At 46.3% G+C, this 25,538-nt stretch overlaps 1 protein-coding gene across 1 annotated transcript in view; it reads right to left on the bottom strand.

The window, feature by feature from the left end:
- The window catches only part of ANPEP (alanyl aminopeptidase, membrane), a 29,323-nt gene extending 27,708 nt beyond the window's left edge, over nucleotides 1-1,615 (bottom strand). The window contains exon 1 of the mRNA XM_024981617.2: nucleotides 1,528-1,615. The gene's annotated coding sequence lies outside the window, so the exon portion shown is untranslated. The remainder of the gene's footprint in view (nucleotides 1-1,527) is intronic.
- Between the last annotated feature and the right edge of the window lie 23,923 nt (nucleotides 1,616-25,538).

A 25,538-nucleotide genomic window follows, 5' to 3' on the forward strand; every position in this document is an offset into this window, starting at 1 on the left:
TTTTACAGGTGAATAAAGCAGGGCTCTGGAGAAGGCAATGGCACCCCACTCCAGTACTCTTGCCTGGGAAATCCCATGGATGGAGGAGCCTGGTAGGCTGCAGGCCATGGGGTCGCCAAGAGCCGGGCATGACTGAGGGACGTCACTTTCACTTTTCACTTTCATGCATTGGAGAAGGAAATGGCAACCCACTCCAGTATTCTTGCCTAGAGAATCCCAGGGATGGGGGAGCCTGGTGGGCTGCCGTCTATGGGGTCGCACAGAGTCGGACACGACTAAAATGATTTAGCAGCAGCAGCAGCAGCAGCAAAGCAGGGCCCAGAGATGTCCAGGTCATTGAGAGACTCAGGGACTAAGCCAGCTTCAGACCTCAGGTCTGACTGAGAACTGCGCTCTGACCAGCCAGCCACACTGCCTGACTGTCCCACTGATTCCAGTAACTAGCACTTTGCCCTGAGCTGGGATGAAGGGAGGAGGAGGAGGATTCAAGTCACAAAACCCAAGGCATGACCCACCTGGGCACCCCCACTCACCGCACTGCTGGAGGGGTGGGGAGGTGCAGGGTTAGGACCCTACTGGCTCTACTTGGAAGCCCCTCACCAGAGCAAATGCCTATAGCAGTAGGAACACTGATCATCTCGGCTTCGGGGTAGGGCTGGAGCAAGCACTCTGTTTCCACATCAGGAAAACCCTCATCCCAGTGGTGGTGTTGTAAGGAGCAGGGGAGTGGGTTAGCTGATAAATAATCTGCCTGCAATGCAGGAGACCTGGGTTCGATCCCAGGGTTTGGAAGACCCCCTGGACAAGGGAAAGTCTACCTGCTCCAGTATATTCTGGCCTGGAGAATTCCACAGACTGTATAGTCCATGAGGTCGCAAAGAGTCGGACATCGACTGAGCAACTTTCACTAAAAATAGGAATTCCCTTTAAAATAGTAGTCGGGTGGAGGGCTCTGGAGGGAAGCAAGACGTCCAAGGCTAGCTAAGGGGATCTCCTGCTGGAGTCTTGACCCCGGCCCCGCTCCCGCTCTGGGGGCTCTGTAGACAGACCCCCAAGCCTTAGCCAGGACCTCGCGCATCTTTGGCTCCGCCCCAGCCACTGCGAGTCTGAGCGGTTGAGTCTCACAGTCACCACCAGTCACCACGCTCGCCACCACGCTTTGTCCCCACCCCACCTGGCCCGGGACCCCAGCAGGGCTGAGTCCGCTGCACCAGTGGTGTCTCTCCGTCGGTCCACCCCCAGAGGCTCCAGCAGCCGCGCTCGCCACCCTGGGAGCCACCTCTCCAGGGCGGGACCTCCCGCTCCCCGACCGTTGACAGGCCCGCTGCGGGACCATCCTGGCGGCGCGATCCTAGAGGGGTCTCTCTCCTTCGCTCGCCTTGGACCTCAGTGTGCCGGTCTGGGAAGGGGGCGTCGGCAGGGACGTCGGAGTCTTGAGCGCGCTTGCATCGAGGTCCCTGCCTCAGCCCGGCTGCGCCCCGCGGCCCCTCCGCGCACCCGGTCCCCTCTGCACCCCGCTCGACTTGCCTGAGGCTGCCAGGCGCCCGACCCTGGCCGGCTGCGAGCCTCCTCCCCCGATGGACGACCCGGACCAGCCACAGACACTGCCCACCAGGGCCTGACTCCTCCTTTCCCCTTCTTTTTAAAGGGAAGTAACCTGACCCGACCACTACTCCCGGGTTAACCCCTGCCGGCCCGCAGCTCCGCCGGGACTCCTCCCCTGCCTGCCCGCAGCCTCCTCGAAGCACCCCGAGGGGAGCTGCTCCAGCGACGGCCCGCCCGCCGGCCCTGGAATTGCTCTTTGGTTCCCCAGGTCTCCAGCTTCCACAACCACTGCCCCTCCCCTGCTCCCCAAACAGTCCCGCCGTGGCCGCAGCCCCAGGGCCCCGCCCCCGCCCACATCTGGACAGCATCTGCCCCTGGGGGAAGGGCACAAAGGCCCACCCTTCGAATTGGGGCGAGGGGAGGGGGAGCCCCACTCATTGAAAAAACAAACCGGGCATCCCCATGGAGATGGCCGTTCCAGATAACTGAATCTCTGCAGCACACAATTTAACATTCGTGATACCGGGGGCTCATCATTAGGAAGGAAGAGAAGCTGCAGGACCTAGCAAAAAAGAAAAAAGCCAGACCAGAGTCAGGGTATGCTGCTTCCTTAGAGGCTGAGCGTCCAGGGCCAAGGCACTCCTCTTCCCTGGGCATCTTTTTACTGGGCAGTATCAGATGCTATTTGCACTTTTTCTTTATGGGTGTTGTAACAAATTAACACAAATTTAAAACAACGCGCTTCTTATTTTAGTTTTGTAAGTGAAGTCCAAAATGGATCTCATCAGGCTATGTATATTCAAGGGTGTCCACAGGGTTTCCTTCTGGATGTTCTACAGAACCTCTTCTGGGTATCCGCATTCCTTGGCTTGTGGCCCCCTACCATTTTCAAAGTCAGCAGTGGTCCATCCAGTCTTTCTGTCGTTGTATCACTCTGACATCAATCCTTTTTTTCCCCTCCTGCATCTACTCTAGAGGCTCCTTGTGATTACATTTTGTCCACTCCAATAATCCAAGGTTTCTCCGTATTTTAAGGTTAGCTGATTACCCCATTTTAATTTCATCTGCGGTTTTAATTCCTCTTTGCCACATAGCAAAGCATATTCAGAAAATACAGGAATTAGGACCAGGGCGTTTTTGCGGAGGGGGCAACCACAAGGTTCAAGACACCTTCCAGAATCTCAGATTTACAAGCAAATTTAGAGACCGCCCAATCTAATCGACTTCCTCATCCATTACCTGAATCTGTGGGAGTTTAGCCCTGCACCGCATGGCCCAAAGTGGTTGCTTTTTGACTCACTTGCACTTGCTCTTCCTTTAGAAACGGCACAGTGGGCTAGGATGCTGTAAGTAGCAGCCTCGCTTCCCCTTTCTAATTTGTTTCTGTGGTCTTAAAACAGAATCACAGGTTTATTGGAGAATAGAATTGTATGTAAAATAATAAGTCTGCTCTGAGTAAGACTCTAGCAGCTTTTTTTTTTTTTTTTGGCTGTAGCACATCTTAGTTGCAGCATGTGGGATCAGATCTTTTGTGTGTGTGTGTGTGTGTGTGTGTATATATATAATTATATACATATTTATATATAAATATATTTTTTATATATTTAATTTTATTTATTTATCTTTAGTTTTGGTTGTGCTGGGTCTTTGTTGCTGCATGGGCTTTTCTCCTGTTGCAGCAAGCGGGGGCTACTCTATAGTTGTGGTGCTCGGGCTTCTCATTGCTGTGGTTTCTCTTCATTGCAGAGCAAAAGCTGTAGGGCGTGCATGCTTCAGTAGTTGCAATGGATGGGCTCAGTAGCTGTGGCTCCCAGGCTCTAGAGCACAGGCTCAGTAATTGTGGTTACACGGACTTAGTTGCTCCAAGGCTTGTGGGATCCTCTGGGATCAGGGATTGAACCCATGTCTCCTGCACTGGCGGGCAGAATCTTTACCACTGAGCCACCAGGGAAGTCAAAGAGATCAGATCTTTATAGTTGCAGCATGTAGGATCTAGTTACCTGACCAGGGATTGAACCGTGGGCCCACTACATTGGAAGCGTGGAGTCTTAGCGCCTGGATCACAAGGGAAGTCCTTCTTGCCGCTACTCTGGGGTTTCCTCCTCTCCTTCCAGTCTAATGATGCCTGAGCTCCTCCTCTAGCATATTTGACATAATCTTCTCTGTGGCTGACAAGCCAAAGAAAGACTCAATGAGGCCATATGGAGAGCATCTTCCATCCTGGGTCCTTGCCTCTCTGACCGAAGGCTCTGTGAGCATTTTGAGAGCAGTACAGAAGCCACTATGGCAGAAGGGCAGCCTGACTTTCTGGAGGGCAGTTTGGGGATGGAAATGAAGGTCACTTTCAGGAATTTAGCCTAGTGTAATAGAATATTTATGGAAAAGTATTTTACTGCAGCTTTATTTATAGTTCAGAAAAAATCAGAAATAGCCCAAATATTCAGCTATTGGTGATCGGTTGAGTAAATTATGGTCTTCCCATATGATGAACTATTATCCCATCATGAAAAACAAATCATATTTTATAACTACTGAATGAAACCATGGGAGAATTTTTTTTTTAATCCTGGAGTAGGGAAGTCCTTTATAATATTATACAAAACCTGAAGCCTCAAAAGAAAAGATTGATAAATTTGACTACCAAAAAAATTTTTTTTCTGCAAAAAACCACCACAAGCAAAGTCCAAGGAAAACTTGAAACCTGAGGGGAAAACTGCAACTCATAACATAGGCAAAGGGTAGATTTCTCTAATATGTGAAGAGCCCCGACAAATAATTTTTTTAGTGGTTAAAAAAAATTATTTAATGAATTTATCTGGCTGTGCTGGATCTTATGTGACACCTGGGATCTCTTAGTTGTTGCATACAAGATCTAATTCCCTGACCAGGGATGGAGCCCCAGCCCCCTGCATTTGGAACAAGGAGTCTTAGCCACTGGAACACCAGAGAAGTCTCCCACAAATCCTTTTTAAATGAACCATCAATGATTCAAATGGAGGAAAATAGGCAAAGAATATAAAGAAACAGTTAATGGTAATGGAAAGGGGAAAATTTCAATGGGCCCTTAAAGATGTAAAGAGATGCTCAATAACTCATTAAAAAGAGTATCTCCAGGGGAATTCAGTGGTGGTCCAGTGGTTAGGCCTCCAGGGCTTCCACTGCAGGGAGCAAGGGTTCGATCCCTGGTTAGGGAACTACGATCCCACATATCTTGTGGCATGGTTAAAAAAATAAATAACTAAATAAAAAGTAAAGATTACTTCCAAAGATACTATTCTACACTTATCAGAACAGCAAGCATAAAGCTTGGAAACACCATATATTGGCAAGGGTGGGAAGAGAACAAGCACCCACACACAGACACAGCCACACCTCGGCACTGCTGGCTTATGTATAAACTGACTCAACTCGATAGAGGCAATTTGGTAATATTTATTCAACATCTAAACACAGGTCCCCTTTGACTCAGCACTTCCACTCCTGGAAACGAATCCTACAGATATGCTCACACACAAGCAACATGGGGACTGTATAAGGCTTTTCACTGCAGCAGTGACTGTAGCTGGGAAGGACCTCAACTCCACCAGTAGAGATGGGCTAATTGAATTCTTCTTGTAAGTCCTTGCATTGAAATGTACTATATAGCTATATGTAACGAAATGTAATATGTAGCTATATGTAACAGAAAGTAATACCTACATATAAGAAAGAACTAGGATGCTATCTACAGAACCAAATTCAAGGCATGTTGTTAAGAGCAACAGAGGTTTACTGTATAGCACAGGGAACTGTAGTCAACATCCTGTAATCACCTATAATGGAAAATAATCTCACAAATAGTATATGTGTGTATGTATAACTGAATTACCTTGCTGTGCACCTGAAACGTTGTAAGTCAACTGTGAGTGTGTGAGTATTAATTGCTCAGTCACGTCTGACTCTTTGTGACCCCATTAACTGTAGCCTGCTAGGCTCCTCTGTCCATGGAATTCTCTAGGCAAGAATATTAGAGTTTTGCCATTCCTTTCTCCAGGGGATCTTCCTGACCCAGGGATTGAACCTGGGTCTCCTGCAAGGCAGGCAGCTTGTACTGTCTGAGCCATCAGGGAAGCAACTCAATAAAATATACATATACATATATATCAGATTAGATCAGATCAGTCGCTCAGTCATGTCCGACTCTTTGCGACCCTATGAATCGCAGCACGCCAGGCCTCCCTGTCCATCACCAACTCCCCGAGTTCACCAAACTCATGTCTATTGAGTCAGTGATGCCATCCAGCCATCTCATCCTCTCTCGTCCCCTTCTCCTCCTGCCCCCAATCCCTCCCAACATCAGAGTCTTTTCCAATGAGTCAACTCTTCGCATGAGGTGGCCAAAGTACTGGAGTTTCAGCTTTAGCATCATTCCTTCCAAAGAAATCCCAGGGCTGATCTCCTTCAGAATGGACTGGTTGGATCTCCTTGCAGTCCAAGGGACTCTCAAGAGTCTTCTCCAATACCACAGTTCAAAAGCATCAATTCTTCGGTGCTCAGCCTCCTTCACAGTCCAACTCTCACATCCATACGTGACCACAGGAAAAACCATAGCCTTGACTAGACAAACCTTTGTTGGCAAAGTAATGTCTCTGCTTTTGAATATGCTGTCCAGGTTGGTCATAACTTTCCTTCCAGGGAGTAAGCGTCTTTTAATTTCATGGCTGCAGTCACCATCTGTAGTGATTTTGGAGCCCAGAAAAATAAAGTCTGACACTGTTTCCACTGTTTCCCCATCTATTTCCCATGAAGTGGTGGGACCGGATGCCATGAACTTCGTTTTCTGAATGTTGAGCTTTAAGCCAACTTTTTCACTCTCCACTTTCACTTTCATCAAGAGGCTTTTGAATTCCTCTTCACTTTCTGCCATAAGGGTGGTGTCATTTGCATATCTGAGGTTATTGGTATTTCTCCCGGCAATCTTGATTCCAGCTTGTGTTTCTTCCAGTCCAGCATTTCTCATGATGTACTCTGCATATAAGTTAAATAAACAGGGTGACAATATACAGCCTTGACGTACTCCTTTTCCTATTTGGAACCAGTCTGTTGTTCCATGTCCAGTTCTAACTGTTGCTTCCTGACCTGCATATAGAGGCAGGTCAGATGGTCTGGTATTCCCATCTCTTTCAGAATTTTCCACAGTTTATTGTGATCCACACAGTCAAAGGCTTTGGCATAGTCAATAAAGCAGAAATAGATGTTTTTCTGGAACTCTCTTGCTTTTTCAATGATCCAGTGGATGTTGGCAATTTGATCTCTGGTTTCTCTTCCTTTTCTAAAACCAGCTTGAACATCAGGAAGTTCACGGTTCGCATATTGCTGAAGCCTGGCTTGGAGAATTTTGAGCATTACTTTACTAGCATGTGAGATGAGTGCAATTGTGCAGTAGTTTGAGCATTCTTTGGTATTGCCTTTCTTTGGGATTGGAATGAAAACTGACCTTTTCCAGTCCTGTGGCTACTGCTTGAGTGTGTGTATATATATATATGAAGAAAAATAAAAGGGAAGGAGGGAAGAAATATATGCTATTCAATTGATTCTAAGATAGTCTAGATTGTAAGACACACAATTATTTTATGTAACATTATGTCTCTCCCTTATGAAAGTAACAGTGCTGCTGCTGCTGCTGCTAAGTCACTTCAGTCGTGTCCGACTCTGTGGGACCCCAGAGACGGCAGCCCACCAGGCTTCCCCGTCCCTGGGATTCTCCAGGCAAGAACACTGGAGTGGGTTGCCATTTCCTTCTCCAATGCATGAAAGTGAAAAGTGAAAGTGAAGTCGCTCAGTCGTGTCCGACTCTTCTCGACCCCATGGACTGCAGCCTACCAGGCTCCTCCGTCCATGGGATTCTCCAGGCAAAAGTACTGGAGTGGGGTGCCATTGCCTTCTCTGATGAAAGTAACAATGCTACCAATTAAATATGGCATGCCATCTTTAAAAAGAAAACAAAAAGACGTGTTGTTAACTAATGAAAGCTGGGTGCAGACTATTGTTCAAGTAGTTTATCAATTGTATCCTAAAAGGGGAACAGCACATGATTCATTTTCACATAATGTATACGATGGCTCTTTAGATTGTCTTGCAGGTGGGCCCTGAGCCCCTAAAGGACAGGGTGGGAACAAAGGTTTCAATATGTCCTTGGGTCCTTTTCAATGTTGAACCACATGAATAAGCTGGCTATTCAAAATATAAAGAAAATTAGAAGTATAAGACAGGAAGAGCAGAGGATTAATAGATTTTATGATATAGAAATGTTTCAACTTTTATGTTTATGAATGAAATGATTTGATGTTTGGGGTTTGCTTTGAAATAATCCAGGTGAGGTGAGGAAAGTCAGGGCTGGTGGCTCAATACAACATGATTTAAAATAGGGGTGGGACTTCCGCAGTGGTCTTCCCTGGTGGCTCAGAGGTTAAAGCATCTGACTGCAATGAGGGAGACCTGGGTTCAATCCCTGGGTTGGGAAGATCCCCTGGAGAAGGAAATGGCAACCCACTCCAGTATTCTTACCTGGAGAATCCCACGGACGGAGGAGTCTGGTGGGCCACAGTCCACGGGGTTGCAAAGAGTCAGACACGACTGAGCGACCACTCACTCACTCACTTCCCTAGTGGTCTAGTGATTAAGAATCCACCTTCCAATGCAGGGGACAACTACAGTTCCATCCCTGGTCTGGGAACTAGATCCCACATGCCTTGGGGCAACTAAGCTTTCGTGCCACAACTTGAGAGCCTGTGCACAGCAACTTAAGACCTGAGGCAGGCAAAAATAAGTAAAAATATAAAATAGGCGAGGACTTCCCTGGCTGTCCAGTGGTTAAAACTCCACACTTCCACCACAGGGGGCGCAGGTTTAATTCCGGTTTGGGAAAGATTCCCACCCCACCGACCCAGGAGAGGTGCAGCCAGGAAAAAAGAAGAGGGGGGAAACAGAAATAATGTTCAGTAGTTGAGGATTGATTAAATAAATTATGGTTCTCCATGTGAAAAAAAATACTATGCCACCTTTTACAAAATAATAAATCATGTTTTAGAAGAACTAGAAGAAGCTGTTTTATTAATAATTGTGGAGTAGAAGACTTTTCTAAGTATATATTATATAAAGCTTAGAAGCCACAAAAGGAAAGACAGGAATTTGACTCCACAGAAGCAAAAAAAAATCTCTGCAATGCAAAAACCACCACAAGCAATGTCAACAGGAAAACTTCATACTGGGGGAAAATCTATTACCTTTATCTTAATCACTACTGGAGCTTAAAAGTAGCTACACTGAGAGTTCATTATATCATCATTATATCTTGTAATAGAGTTAAAAATAATTCAAGTATATACAAACTTGTATGGTAAAAGACAATTGTTACACTGGACTATAATATTTGCAACAAATACAACAAAGAATTCATGTCAATAATGTTCAAAAAAGTTCCTACAAGTTGATCTTTAAAAACAAAGACACCACAGTTGAAAACTGGCAAAACTCACTGAAGAGGAAATAAAAAAGGCCAGCTGTCATACGAAAAGCTCATCTACCTTAGTTGTATCCAGGAAATACAATTTCAAAACAGTGAGATGTCATTTTTCGCCCATGATACTGGCGAAGGTTTAGATTATCGATAGCATCTAGAGTTGGCCAGGGTGTGGGGAACTCACATTTTCATACCCTTCTGGAGCTCTTCGGAAATGCTCTGACCATCTGAGAGAGCAAAATGGCCAAGACCTATTCACAATTTGGCCACCTAACGCAAAGAAAAAACTCATTGGAAAAGACCCTGATGCCGGGGAAGATTGATAGCAAAAGGAGAAATGGGTAGCAGAAGATGAGATGGTTAGATAGCATCACCAACTTAACAGACATGAATTTGTGCAACCTCTGGGAGATAGAGAAGGACAGAGGAGCCTGGTGTGCTTCAGTACATGGAGGTGGCAAAGAATCAAACTAACAATTCACATGCATATCCCCTTTGACCCAGTGACTCTGCTTTGGCAGAATTTATCTCAAACCCAGGGGAAAAACAACCAGAACTTAAAAGATGTGGAGGAGGAAGTTTATTGCAGAATTCATTGTTACAAAAAGAAAAAAAGGCCAGAGTGTCCATAGAGTGCCATTTAAACAAAGTATTGGGTTGGCCAAAAAGTTCCTTTGGGTTTTTCCAACTATGGATAGGTTGGAGGCTGGGGTTGGAGGAGGTTGGGTTTTGGGGGTGAGAGGGGAGGGAACCAGAGTGTAGCTTGGGCTGGGGAGAATGGTGCTGGAGTCAGCACTTCTTGGAGCTGAGAATTTTTTTTCTTTTATTATTTCTTGTTTCTGTTGTTTGCAAGAATTCAGTTTGGGTTTTATTATAAAATTGATTAAAAACACATTTTTTGGAAAAAAAAAAGGCGGGGGGACAAAGAGCAGCTTTTGGAGCAGACTGTCTGGGCAAGACCGGAAGTGGGAAAGAGCCTGTTGTTGTTGTGGAGCCCAGCGGGGTCCCAGGCGTGGAAGGGACAGGATGGACTGGGAACCTAGGGGGAGGCACAGAGGTCCCTGAGGCAGGGATGAGAGGCAGGGAGGCCCAGGAGGGCAGGGAGGCAGGCTCCCAGCTTAGGGCTCCCTCTGCATCCCCATCCTCCACATGCTGGCCACAGGCTGCCCCCAGAAGCCACCCCAGGGCAGGGCAGAGTGCTCCCAAGGAGGTCAGCTTTACGGGCAGATACATGGCTTCCAGTCAGGGTCTGACATAAGCTGGGCAACTATCTTGGGTGCTTACTTAATCCTGACCTTTAACTTCCTTGTCTGTAAAATGGGAAAAGCCTCTCGTAGAGCTGTTGTGAGAGTTACTCAAGGAAAGCTGTGCGTGGTGTTTACTGACGTCCGGCCCACGGGAGGCCTCAGTAACGACTCACCCCGTGGTGATGTCTGTGCAGGGCTCGTCTTTGGCCCACTTGGCGTGGCCCATGCCTCCTCTGGCCGTGCCTCTCCTTTGGGCACGTCAGCCTCCTCCTCTAGAGACGCTCAGCTCCAGGGGGGTTTCCCCTTCTGCCCTCTTGGCCAGCCCGCTCGCATCTCTTTTCAGGCCCTTCCATCTCCTGAAAGTGCCTTTTTCCTGAGTTCCCTCCTCTCCCGTCCACTCTGAGAGCACCAAGCTTCTGCCCGCTTCCCACCCGCAGTCTTTTCCATCCGTCCCCTTCTGCAGGCCTCCCTTCCTCACCCCCAGCCTGAACCCACCGCCTTCCACCTGCCGATCTGTGAGTCTCCTTTCCCTGTGCAGTGGGTGAACCTCTGGAACTGCCCGTTTTCACCCCGCACTGATGGTTTCCTAGGGCTTCTGTAACAAATCTCCACAAACTGGGTGGCTGGAAACAACAGTCATGTATTACTCACAGATCTGGAGAGCGACCAGCCTGAAATCGCAGCGGCAGCAGTGCCCCCTCCGAAGGCTCGGGAGGGGTGCTTCAGTGGCTTGTCCAGCCTCTGGTGCTTCCAGGCGGACTATGGCCTGTGGCTGCCTCACTCCGGTCTCTGCCTGGGCTCACAAGGCCCTCAACTCTGCGTATCTCCTATAAGGACACTTGTCATTGGGTTTAGGGCTCATCTGAATAATCCAAAATAATCTCATGTAAATAACTAACTTAATTACGTCATGTGTACTAAGTTGCTTCAGTCAAGTCTGCCTCTTCTCGACCCTATGGAACACAGCCCGCCAGGCTCCTCTGTCCACGGAATTCTCCAGGCATGAATACTGGAGTGGGTTGCCATTTCCTACTCCAAGGGATCTTCCTGACCCAGGGATCGAACCGGCATCTCCTGTACTGCAGACAGATTCTTTACCATCTGAACCATGAGGGAAGCCCATATAATTACATCATATCCCCTTTTTTCCAAATAAGGTCACATTAACAGATTCCCAGTACTTTGGCCACCTCACGCAAAGAGTTGACTCATTGGAAAAGACTCTGATGCTGGGAGGGATTGGGGGCGGGAGGAGAAGGGGACGCCAGAGGATGAGATGGCTGGATGGCATCACTGACTCGGTGGACATGAGTCTGAGTGAACTCCAGGGGTTGGTGATGGACAGGGAGGCCTGGTGTTCTGCGATTCATGGGTTCGCAAAGAGTCGGACACGACTGAGCAACTGATCTGATCTGATCTGAACAGGTTCCAGACATTGGAGCTTGGACATATCTCTTGCGGGGACATCTTTGAACCCAGTACACTCAGCAGTGTCCTGAGGCCTCCCTCAGCCCTGCCCCCAGCCTCTTCCAGTCCAGCCCCCGTCCACTCCCCACGCAGTTCACCTGAGGCTCACCCACTGCTCACCCCCAGCCCTGCACCACAGCCTCCCTCCCCACTCCCACACACACCCAGCACGAGAGGGAAAGTCGCAGGCATCCTTCCCACCCATAACCTTCACGGCCCCTGGGAGACCTGCTCCAACCTGTCTAGCCACCCAGGGCTTCCTCCTCTTGCTCTGGCAGCCTGAGACCTTCTCTTGAACTTCCTTCTCTGAAGCCCCAGACACTGGACAGTCAGCCCCTTCTCAGCCCCAGGGACCTTTCCAGTCCCAAGTCTTCACTTTCCTCACACGTGAAGAGGAGGATCTGAGAGGCCCCTCAGGCTTCAGCATTCTGGAATTTCTCCTCTTCAGCGCCCTCAGGAGGCTGTGGGGCCTCCACCACAAGGCCCTGCCCCACCCACCCCCACATCGAGGCCCAAGCTGTTTCTGAAAGAAGTCAACCTGACCTTGGCCTTAGTCATGGGAAACGGGTCTGTCCTCTCCCTGGTACTTAGATCTGCACAAAACACGGCCCCCAAGACAGGCTATCCACAGGAGAAGTGGGCCATGGGCTTAGAGGTCACAGGAGCCTCCACCAGGCTCCTGCCTGCACCTAGCTGGAGGTTTCAGGAAAGGGTCAGCCCAGACCCTGCGTCCAACACTGATGCTTGCAGGGGGTGGGCTGTGTGGACAGCGACAGCTGAGGATTAGGCTTTGTAACTGGGCTGTGACACTTATTGTTGTTCAGTCACTCAATCATTTCTGAATCTTTGCAACCCCACGGATGCAGCATGCCAGGCTTCCCTGTCCTTTTCTGTCTCCCAGAGTTTGCTTAAACTCATGTCCATTGAGTTTATGATGCCACCCAACCATCTCATCCTCTGTTGCCCCCTTCTCCTCCTGCTCTCAATCTTTTCCAGCACCAATGAATCAGCTCTTCATATCAAGTGGCCAAAGTATTGGAGCTTCAGCTTCAGCATCAGTCCTTCCAATGAATAGTCAGGACTACTTTCCTTTAGGATTGACTGGTTTGATCTCCTTGCAGTCCAAGGGACTCTTAAGAGTCTTCTCCAGCACCATAGTTCGAAAGCATCAATTCTTCAGCATTCAACTCTCATTATGGTCCAACTCTCACATCCGTACATGACTACTGGAAAAACCGTAGTTTTGACTAGACATGACACTTATTAGTTGGGCAAGAAACTTCTCTGCAGGCAGTAATAGCACTTTACCTCTTGGGGTTGTGGTGAGATTAAGTGAGGAAATACACGAAAGGTCAGGCGGCTGGGCTCTCTTTACAGGCAGCCCGGGGCTTCCAGCCTCTGTCTGGGCTTGCCTCTCCCTTCAACCCCAGACCTGAGCCTCCTGCCCAAGACCCTAGGGCTTAGTGATGTGATGATTAAATGTTTAACATTTCACAGGTGAGGGGGATGTGGGGAGCTTGAAGGGTTTGTGTTGATTTAGCTTCTTCCCCAGTACTCTTGCCTGGAAAATCCCATGGATGGAGGAGCCTGGTAGGCTGCAGTCCATGGGGTCGCTAAGAGTCGGATACAACTGAGCGACTTCACTTTCACTTTTCACTTTCATGCATTGGAGAAGGAAATGGCAACCCACTCCAGTGTTCTTGCCTGGAGAATCCCAGGGACAGGGGAGCCTGGTGGGCTGCTGTCTACGGGGTTGCACAGAGTCAGACACGACTGAAGTGACTTAGCAGCAGCAGCAGCAGCAGCAGCTTCTTCCCATCTCTACACAGTCCATGGAATTCTCCAGGCCAGAATACTGGAGTGTGTAGCCTTTTCCTTCTCCAGGGGATCTTGCCAACCCAGGGACTGAACCCAGGTCTCTTGCATTGCAGGCAGATTCTTTACCAGCTGAGCCACAAGGGAAGCCCCTTCCCATCTCTAGGGTGTAAATAATCCCTCCTGTCCAAATTCAAGCTACCACAGGAAGAGGAGTTGGGAAGAGATGGTCTCTACCTAATAGACATGATGGTGCACAGAACTGAAAGAGCATGAATACTGGTCAGAAGTGGGAACATAACAGAGAAGTGCTAAATAAAATGTAGCTAATCACACACGTGTGTGCTAAGTCACTTCAGTTGTGTCTAACTCTTTGCAACCCCATGGACTGTAGCTCGCCAGCCTCCTCTGTCCATGGAATTCTCCAGGCAAGAATGTTGGAGTGGGTTGCCATTCCCTTCTTCCGGGGATCTTCCTCACTCAGGGATCGAACCCATGTCTCTTACATCTCCTGCATTGGCAGGCGAGTTCTTTACACTAGCTCTTTACATACTGACATGAAATGATCGCCAAGGCAGATTCAGTGCAGGAGAATAATATCTACATGCATGGTTTGCTACAATTTTGTGCCTTAAGGGGAAAAAGATTACAGATCTGTGTTTGCCCAATTATGCAGAGTATTTATGGAAGGATTCACGAGAAACTCCTTCCCACAGGATATACTTCTCAATCCGAGCCATGCCAACTAGTAAAGTTTAAAAAGTCCAAGAAAGTACAGGCTGATGTCCAAGTGGGGCCTCACTGGAAAAGAATGAAAAGGATGCCATTCACGATGTTCAGCTGATCCAAGACGCTGGGCATGCTGGGGGATGTGAACCAGGGGGCACAGGCAGGGTGAGCCACCATGTAGCCAATCACACACAGAAGTGGGAACACAGGCAGCTAATACTGGCAGCTAATACTGGCTTCCCATCACTGCTGCTGTCATGTCTAGGGACTCCAACCTGGGCAAGTATTTCATCCAGTCACTCCCTCTACAGCCATATTTATCATCTGTTACAACCCAGACCCTTCCATCTTTACTACAGATTTCCAAACTCTGGGGAAAAAAAAAAAAAAAGAACTGGGAACATAATTAGGAGGTCACGAGTTTTGAGTATTATGACCTTTGTATTTTACATATTTGAGTTAATCGTAAACATATATAATTTAATTTTTGATCATGGCTATGTTTTCCTGCTATCTGGAAATACTGACTCTAAAGAATTCCTTTGGCTGTTTGGTTGCACAAACACTTCTTTGCTTTCCTTTAATTTACTTTAACTCTGTAGCAAACTTCTAATATTCTTTCTCTCTTCAGACTGTGGGAATTCTATGGCAGAATTCCCGTGTTGAATGGATTGAGGACCATTAGGTCACCAAAGTATCAAGTAGTCACTGGGAGCTGACATTTCTGCTGAAGCAGCTCTAGGTTACTCTGGTTGTCCTGATGATAACCAGAGAGCATCAAAGTGGAAATGATAGAGGCCTATCTGAAGATACTCTTCTCTACTAGCCTTTTTTCCTTCTCCTTTTTTTTTTGGTCCAGTAAGTGAGTAAGTCAAAAATTACTAAAATTCAGAGTTTTAAAATTTCTCTATTTTTCAATTCAACAAATGCTTATTAAATACCTCCTGGGTAATAACTTTTAGCAGAGGAAAATTAAAACTTGTTTGGGGTTATGTGGATTGTTCTGTATGTCTGGTTTACATTCTGATTTATGGGGAAAAAATAATGGCTATGCTTAGCAACTGATTTGTGAAATTCCTGAAATTTTAAGTCAGCCCTCCCAAGGGGTACCAGTCAGCTCCAGAACCCGCCATTGCCATGTTGTGCCCACTCTCCCAGGAGACGTGGGGCTGCTCTGAAAACTGTGGGGCTGGGCGTCTGCCTACCTCCCCACTGAGGGGGCTCTTGGGGAACTCTATTTAAGCAGGGGCTGGCTCTGGGGTTCCATAGGTGGGCTGTATTCAGACCTGGGGGCTCTCACTCCTGGCCCCTTGGCCTGCCACTCAGACTCCTTTGGGATTAAAAGGCACAGGTTTTGAATTCGGGCACACCTGGTCTATTCACACTCTGGATCCAGCCTTTAAGAGCTGAGCGACCCTCAGCAAGTAATTTAATCCCAAAGAGGCTCATTTTCCTCATCTGTAAAATAAGGATAAGAATTTTATTAGAATTCTAGTCTAGCAGAGTTGGATTTTCCTTAAAAACAGTTTATTGAGGTATACCTGCCATACAACAAACTATGTATAAAGTCTGCAAGTTCTGGACTTCCCTGATGGTCCAGTGCTTAAGAGTCCACTCTTCCAGTGGAGAGTGTGGATTTGATCCCTAGTCAGGGAACTAAAACCATTCAATACCACAGTAATCCAAATCTATGCCCCAACCAGTAATGCTGAAGAAGCTGAACGGTTCTATGAAGACCTACAAGACCTTTTAGAACTAACACCCAAAAAAGATGTCCTTTTCATTATAGGGGACTGAAATGCAAAAGTAGGAAGTCAAGAAACAGGGGTAACAGGCAAATTTGGCCTTGGAATATGGAATGAAGCAGGGCAAAGGCTAATAGAGTTTTGCCAAGAAAATGCACTGGTTATAGCAAACACCCTCTTCCAACAAAGCAAGAGAAGACTCTACACATGATATCACCAGGTGGTCAACACCAAAATCAGACTGATTATATTCTTTGCAGCCAAAGATGGAGAAGCTCTATACAGTCAGCAAAAACAAGACTGGGAGCCGACTGTGGCTTAGATCATGAACTCCTTATTGCCAAATTCAGACAAGTTGAAGAAAGTAGGGAAAACCACTAGACCATTCAGGTATGACCTAAATCAAATCCCTTACAATTATACAGTGGAAGTGACAAATAGATTTAAGGGACTAGATCTGATAGATAGAGTGCCTGATGAACTATGGACGGAGGTTCATGACATTGTACAGGAGACAGGGATCAAGACCATCCCCAAGAAAAAGAAATGCAAAAAAGCAAAATGGCTGTCTGAGGAGGCCTTACAAATAGCTGTGAAAAGAAGAGAAGCAAAAAGCAAAGGAGAAAAGGGAAGATAAACCCATTTGAATTCAGAGTTCCAAAGAATAGCAAGGAGAGATAAGAAAGCCTTCCTCAGTGATCAGTGCAAAGAAATAGAGGAAAGCAACAGAATGGGAAAGACTAGAGATCTCTGACATTTCATGCAAAGATGGGCTCAATAAAGGACAGAAATGGTATGGACCTACCAGAAGCAGAAGGTATTAAGAAGAGGTGGCAAGAATACACAGAAGAACTGTACAAAAAAAGATCTTCACGACCCAGATAATCACAATAGTGTGATCACTCACCTAGAGCCAGACATCTTGGAATGTGAAGTCAAGTGGGCCTTAGAAAGCATCGCTACGAACAAAGCTAGTGGAGGTGATGGAATTCCAGTTGAGCTATTTCAAATCCTGAAAGATGGTGCTGTGAAAGTGCTGCACTCAACATGCCAGCACATTTGGAAAACTCAGTAGTGACCACAGGACTGGAAAAGGTCAGTTTTCATTCCAATCCCAAAGAAAGGCAATGCCAAACAATGCTCAAACTACCGCACAATTGCACTCATCTCACACACTAGTAAAGTTATGCTCAAAATTCTCCAAGCCAGGCTTCAGCAATATGCGAACCGTGAACTACCAGATGTTCAAGCTGGTTTTAGAAAAGGCAGAGGAACCAGAGATCAAATTGCCAAGGTCTGCTGGATCATTGAAAAAGCAAGAGAGTTCCAGAAAAACATCTATTTCTGCTTTATTGACTACACCAAAGCCTTTGACTGTGTGGATCACAATAAACTGTGGAAAATTCTGAAAGAGATGGGAATCCCAGACCACCTGACCTGCCTCTTGAGAAACCTGTATACAGGTCAGGAAGCAATAGTTAGAACTGGACATGGAATAACAGAACTGGTTCCAAATAGGAAAAGGAGTACATCAAGGCAGGATATTGTCAGCCTGCTTATTTAACTTATACGCAGAGTACATCATGAGAAACGCTGGGCCAGAGGAAGCACAAGCTGGAATCAAGATTGCCAGGAGAAATATCAATAACTTCAGATATGCAGATGACACCACTCTTATGGCAAAAAGTGAAGAGGAACTAAAAAGTCTCTTGATGAAAGTGAAAGAGGAGAGTGAAAAAGCTGGCTGAAAGTTTAACATTCAGAAAACTAAGATCATGGCATCCGGTCCCATCACTTCATGGGAATTAGATGGGGAAACAGTGGAAACAGTGTCAGACTTTATTTTGGGGGGTTCCAAAATCACTGCAGATGGTGACTGCAGCCATGAAATTAAAAGACGCTTACTCCTTGGAAGGAAAGTTATGACCAACCTGGACAGCATATTCAAAAGCAGAGACATTACTGTCAACAAAGGTCCGTGTAGTCAAGGCTATGGTTTTTCCAGTGGTCATGTATGGATGTGAGGGTTGGACTGTGAAGGAGGCTGAGCGCCGAAGAATTGATTCTTTTGAACTGTGGTGTTGGAGAAGACTCTTGAGAGTCCTTTGGACTGCAAGGAGATCCAACCAGTCCATTCTGAAGGAGATCAGCCCTGGGATTTCTTTGGAAGGAATGATGCTAAAGCTGAAACTCCAGTACTTTGGCCACCTCATGCGAAGAGTTGACTCATTGGAAAAGACTCTGATGCTGGGAGGGACTGGGGGCAGGAGGAGAAGGGGACGACAGAGGATGAGATGGCTGGATGGCATCACTGACTCGATGGACGTGAGTCTGAGTGGACTCCGGGAGTTGGTGATGGACAGGGAGGCCTGGTGTGCTGAAATTCATGGGTCGCAAAGAGTAGGACACGACTGAGAGACTGAACTGAACTGAACAGGGAACTAAGATCCCACATGCCACATGGCCCAGTCAATAATAATAATAACAGAAGTCCATAAGTTGCAACACATGTACGTTCATGTAACCATCTCCACAATTAATATAATAAACATATCTGTCACTTCAAGAGTTTTCTCATGCCCTTTCATAATCCCTCCCTCTTGCCCTCTGCTCTTTGTGATCAGGTCTCCTTTTTCATTTATTCATTCTCCTCACTGAAGCCAGAGCAAAACGGGACACATAAACCTCCCCCGTGCCCAACACACGCACACACACGCACACACGCACACACGTGCACACACGCACACACACACATGCGCACACACGCACCCACTCCCTCCCAGGTTTCCTGCTGTCCTCAGGATGACCTCCAACCTATTCCCCGCCTCTGAGGCCCCAGCTCTCCATCACCACCCAGATCTCAGCTCCACTCCTGTCCTCAGCTACCTGCAGGCCCTTGGTGTGCCCAGTTCTCACTCTCTCTGGCCTCCCGGCCTCTGCACGAAGTGGCTGATTCCCTGATGAGTGACTGGGTGGCACTGATCCAGGAGGTCTTTACCCACCACCTACAAACGAGCTCAAAACCCCTAAACTTGTGGCACCAGCTCTGTCTACAGATGGATTTGAGAGTTGAAAACACAGGGGTCTCTTCTAGTCTAGAGGACGGTGTGGTAGGTGGGAGAAAGACCAACTGGTGACTAGGACGATGCTAACAACAATGACCTAACATTTATTCAGCTCATACCATGGGCACTATCCTCAGTGCTTCCTGGGGACAAATTCTTTTTTTTTTAAACCTGTATGTTACCATTTTAAAAATTTTATTTATTTTAATTGGAGGCTAATTACAATATTGTAGTGGGTTTTTCCAAACATTCACATGAATCAGCCATGGGTGTACATGTGTTCCCCATCCTGAACACCCCTCCCACCTCCTTCCCCATCCCATTCCTCAGGGTCATCCCAGCGCACCAGGCCTGAGCACCTTGTCTCATGCATCAAACCTGGACTGGTGATCTGTTTCACATATGATAATATACATGTTTCAATGCTATTCTCTCAAATCATCCCACCCTTGCCTTCTCCCACAGAGTCCAAAACACTGTTCTTTACATTTGTGTCTCTTTCATTATCTCGCATATAGGGTCATCATTACACCATCTTTCTAAATTCCATATATATGCATTAGTATACTGCATTGGTGTTTTTCTTTCTGGCTTACTTCACTCTGTATAATAGGCTCCAGTTTGATCCACCTCACTAGAACTAATTCAAATGCATTCTTTTTAATGGTTGAGTGATACTCCATTGTGTATATGTATCACAGCTTTCTTATCCATTTGTCTGCTGATGGACATCTAGGTTGCTTCCATGTCCTGGCTATTATAAACAGTGCTGCGATGAACATTGGGGTACACGTGTCTCTTTCAATTCTGGTTTCCTCAGGGTGTATGCCCAGCAGTGGGATTGCTGGGTCATATGGCAGTTCTATTTCCAGTTTTTTAAGGAATCTCCACACTGTTCTCCATAGTGGCTGTACTAGTTTGCATTCCCACCAACAGTGTAAGAGGGTTCACTTTTCTCCACACCCTCTCCAGCATTTACTGTTTGTAGACTTTTGGATAGCAGCCATTCTGAGCTGAGTGGCGTGAAATGGTACCTCATAGTGGTTTTGATTTGCATTTCTCTGATAATGAGTGATGTTGAGCATCTTTTCATGTGTTTGTTAGCCATCTGTATGTCTTCTTTGGATAAATGTCTGTTTAGTTCTTTGGCCCATTTTATTATTGGGTCATTTATTTTTCTGGAATTGAGCTGCAGGAGTTGCTTGTATATTTTTGAAATTAATTCTTTGTCAGTTGCTTCATTTGCTATTATTTTCTCCCATTCTGAAGGCTGTCTTTTCACCTTGCTTATAGTTTCCTTCATTGTGCAAAAGCTTTTAAGTTTAATTAGGTCCCATTTGTTTATTTTTGCTTTTATTTCCATTACTCTGGGAGGTGGGTCATGGAGGATCCTGCTGTGATTTATGTCAGAGAGTGTTTTACCTATGTTTTCCTCTAGGAGTTTTATAGTTTCTGGTCTTACATTTAGATCTTTAATCCATTTTGAGTTTATTTTTGTGTATGGTGTTAGAGATTGGAAAAGAAGAAGTAAAACTCTCACTGTTTGCAGATGACATGATCCTCTACATAGAAAACCCTAAAGACTCCACCAGAAAATTACTAGAGCTAATCAATGAATATAGTAAAGTTGCAGGATACAAAATTAACACACAGAAATCCCTTGCATTCCTATACACTAACAATGAGAAAATAGAAAGAGAAATTAAGGTAACAATCCCATTCACCACTGCAACGAAAAGAATAAAATACTTAGGAATAAATCTGCCTAAAGAAACAAAAGACCTATATGTAGAAAACTATAAAACACTGATGAAAGAAATCAAAGAGGACACAAATAGATGGAGAAATATACCATGTTCATGGATTTGAAGAATCAATATAGTGAAAATGAGTATACTACTTAAAGCAATCTATAGATTTAATGCAATCCCTATCAAGCTACCAACAGTATTTTTCACAGAACTAGAACAAACAATTTCACAATTTGTATGAAAATACATAAAAACCTCGAATAGATAAGCAATCTTGAGAAAGAAGAATGGACCTGGAGGAATCAACCTGCCTGACTTCAGGCTATACTACAAAGCTGCAGTCATCAAGACAGTATGGTACTGGCACAAAGAAAGAAATATAGATCAATGGATAAATCCAGAGATAAATCCACAAATCCACACACCTATGGACACCTTATCTTTGACAAAGGAGGCAAGAATTTACAATGGAAAAAAGACAATCTCTTTAACAAGTGGTGCTGGGAAAACTGGTCAACCACTTGTAAAAGAATGAAACCAGAACACTTTCTAACACCATTTTTAATAATATTATTTTTTGGTTGTGTTGGGTCTTTGTTGCAGTGTGGACTTTTTTCCCCTCTCATTTCAGGGATCAGGGTCTACTCTAATTGCAGTGCACTGATTTCTCATTGCCATGGCTTCTCTTCATACCATGGGCTCTAGGGTGTGTGAGTTCAGTAGTTACAGATCCCAGGCTCTAGAGCACAGCCTCAGTAGTTGCACATGGGTTTAGTTGCTCTTCAGCATGTGGAATCCTCCTGCATTGGGGATCTAACCCATATCTCCTGCATTGGCATGTGGACTCTACCACTGAGCCACCAGGGAAGCCCTGTATGTTATTTTTTAAATAGAAATATATCAAGCCTAGAGAAAAAAAAAAAATCATAAATGAACTTCAGTGAAGCTTCACAAAGAATACACTGTGAAACCAGCACCCAGTTGAAGAAAATGAGCATTCTCAGCATCAGGAACCCCACCCCAGCCCCTTCTTCTCTGTCTTTCTAGACCGACACCCACTGTCCTAGCTTCTAAAACCATTTTGCCTGTGTTTGAAGTGGCAATAAATGAACCCATACAACCTACATGGTTTTCGGCCTGGCTTTTTATGCCTGGCGTTGTGTTTCTTAGATATCTCCACATTGTTATACGTAGTTGTAGTTCTTTCTTGTGGTTTTGTAGTATTCCAGGGTACTTATTTATTCATGTAGTCCCTTTTTAAATTTTTTTTTTTAATGTGGACCAATTTTTAAATCTCTATTGAATTTGTTGCAATACTGCTTCCGTTTTTTTATGTTTTGGTTTTTTGGCCATGATGCATGTGTGATCTTAATTCCTTGACAAGGGATGGAACTTGTGCTCCCTGCGTTGGAAGTGTGGAGTCTTAACCACTGGACTGCCAGGAAGGGCCCATGTATTCCCTTTTTGATGGGCATCTGGCTATACCCAGTTTTTGGTGATTATGCATAGCACTGCTATTAATGTTTTTTGTCCCTGTCTTCCAGAGGACATGCACACTCGCTTGGCATCAGTGAGTCATAGGATAAGCATGCACTAACTCCAGTGGACTCCACCAGTTTCCCACCAGCTGTGTACAGGGTTCTGGATTAACTGCTAATCCCTAGGACAACCCTCTGCATGTAATGTGGTGGGCAGTGGCGTCTCTTCCCCGATAGCTCAGCGAGCTCCCCACTGTGTGATGCTGGGCCAGCCCCTCTACTTGCTGACCAGGTGGAGCAGAGCGGTGGAGCAGAGCAGTGCCTCTGATCCACCAATCAAAGGTACTGCTAGGAGTCTGTCTCTTCAAGGAAGGCCAGCAGGGTCTGCAGCCCCAGGGCCAGTGCTGGCGATGCTGGTGGCATACTCCCGAGCATAGTCTTCCTTGTGACCTGGTCAGCTGTTTTAGGCTTTCCATCCTCCTGCTGAGCCTCCTCAATAACCCTTTAGTAAGCTTCTGGGTCAGTTCTATTGTTTGTAATCAAGAACTTTGACTGATTCAAGGAAGCTGTTTTAATCCTGTTTCAGAGATGAGGAAACTGAAGCAGAGAGAGGTTAGGTATGTTGCCCAAGGCCACAGCTGGCAAGTGGTGAATCCAGGATTCAAACCCAGTTTACCTTCCACTTGGGGCTTTCTTTACATCTCCATGATAAGGGTGTTCTCATACACTATTCTTACAACTAGGAAGAAAGTGAAAGTTGCTCAAGTTGTGTCCGACTCTTTGTGACCCTGAATTCTCCAGGCTAGAATACTGGAGTGGGTAGTCTTTCCCTTCTCCAGGGGGTCTTTCCAACCCAGGGACTGAACCCAGGTCTCCCGCATTGCAAGCGGATTCTTTACCAGTTGAGCCACAAGGGAAGTCCAAGAACACTGGAGTGGGTAGCCTATTCCTTCTCCAGTGGATCTTCCCGACCTAGGAATCGAACCGGGGTCTCCTGCATTGCAGGTAGATTCTTTACCAACTATCAGGGAAGAAGCAGGCACTAAATGACACATTCAGGCTCACATGGGGAATCAAGAAACCAGGCCCCAAGACTCCCTCCCACAGAGCCCCCAAGCCTGGAGTGAGTGTGGAGCTCTCTCTCTTCATGCACGTTGAGAGAGAAACAGAGGTGTTCATTCATTCACTCACGAACAATCATTTAACTGGCAGCAAAAGTGGGTCAGGTGCTGTGGTAGGCACAGCAAAAATAGCAGCAAAAAACAGTTCAAAAAAAAAAAGAGTTTGACGTTACAAACATGATGATGTCAGTTTGACAAGCGCTGTGAGAAACAGGGAAGGAGAGCAGGGAAGGTCTGAGAGCAACATTTGTGCGAAGACTCTCCTGAAGTGAGGGAGTGAGGAAGGCCTGAAGACAGGCAGAGGGGATGGCCAGGACCAAAGCCTGCCCTGGCCTGGACTCTGAGGCCTCTGGGACCACAGGAACCCAGAGCAGCTCAACGGGGTGGGGCTGGGATGGAATGGGTGACTTGAAAGGAAACGATTGTCACCCTGAGCACTGTGGCTCAGGGAGGGGCCTGACAGGGAGAGTCTGCTGCCACGGGCTGCCAACCTGTGCCAAGTAACTTGCAATGCCAGGTGGTATTACCGTATCACTTGCTAGTTTGGCACAGACCTTGGCCCCAGGGATTCCTTCTAATCTTGTAATGTCATCGTGTACTTTAAACAATGGATGGGTTGGTTGACACTTCCTAGAGTCCAGGCAGGGGGCCAGTTGGTGGAAAAGAGGCAGGTAGAGGCTGGGGGAACTCAGCAAAAAAAAAAAAAGAAAAAAAGAGGGAATTTCAACAGAAAACACCCAGAAGTGCCCAGGCCAGCATCTGAGTGGGAGCCACTTCCCGGTGGAGCAGCTGTACCTGCTGGACACACAAAAGAAGTTCCAGAAAAGCTGGCTCAGCACTCAGCGGATCAAATCCTACCTTGCCTCAGTTTGAATAAGCTCTTTCCTAGCAAGAAAGGCTTACCTCCCAGGCCACGCATGTTGCCATCTATGGTGTGCAGCTACCCTCTGCCTGCCAGCCAGAGTGAGATTAGTGAGGTCTATGGCCAGCTGAGGAGCCACTTGGAGGCTTGGAAAGGGGGCCCAATGTCAAGTGCTCGGGTCTGGGTGGCTAGAGGAAAACTTCACTCCCAGGTTGCCCAGGGCCAAGGCAGTGACCTTCTGCAATGGGTGCTCTGGCTTGCAGCTATCTCCTGACCTCCAGTTTCACTGCCAGTTCATAAGGGTTGAGGGATGGGGTATGAGAAGGTTCTTTGTCCCTCCCACCTCAGGACCCAAGCAGGAAGAGGCACGCTGAGTCACCAAGCCACAACTGCAACAACCAGGCCCCACGCAGGCCAGCAGAGGATGGAGCTGCTCCTCTCTGTTGCCACAGGAGAGGCAGAAGCATCATGGACCACCAGTAGCATCGCCAAGCCCTGGTCTGGTAGCTCCACTTGTCAGTGCCTGAGCCAGGCCTAGTTGGTAGATTTTTTTTTTTTTATGTTAGATGTTTTATTTATATACATGATATAATAACATACATGTCTTTTGCAATTTTCATTTCATTCAACACTCATATTATGTTTTGGAAATTTATCCATAATTACATATAATTATGAGTATATATGTGACTCGTATTTATGAATTGTGTATAATTATATATATAATAATGGAATACATTCATTAAACTTTTCTGTAGTGTGCCATTAATATGAATATGTCATGAATTATTTCTTTTTTCCTCTAGTTTTAACTTTTTTTAAAAATTTTTATTTTTAAACTTTACATAATTGTATTAGTTTTGCCAAATATCAAAATGAATCCACCACAGGTATACATGTGTTCCCCATCCTGAACCCTCCTCCCTCCTCCCTCCCCATACCATCCCTCTGGGTCGTCCCAGTGCACCAGCCCCAAGCATCCAGTATTGTGCATCGAACCTGGACTGGCAACTCGTTTCATACATGATGTTTTACATGTTTCAATGCCATTCTCCCAAATCTTCCCACCCTCTCCCTCTCCCACAGAGTCCATAAGACTGTTCTTTACATCAGTGTCTCTTTTGCTGTCTCGTACACAGGGTTATTGTTACCATATTTCTAAATAGTTGGTAGATATTTTGAATATCATCTGAGCCTGAAGAGTCCGTGGAT

This window comes from Bos taurus, chromosome 21 (assembly GCF_002263795.3).
Source record: "Bos taurus isolate L1 Dominette 01449 registration number 42190680 breed Hereford chromosome 21, ARS-UCD2.0, whole genome shotgun sequence".
NCBI classification, from domain to species: domain Eukaryota; kingdom Metazoa; phylum Chordata; class Mammalia; order Artiodactyla; family Bovidae; genus Bos; species Bos taurus.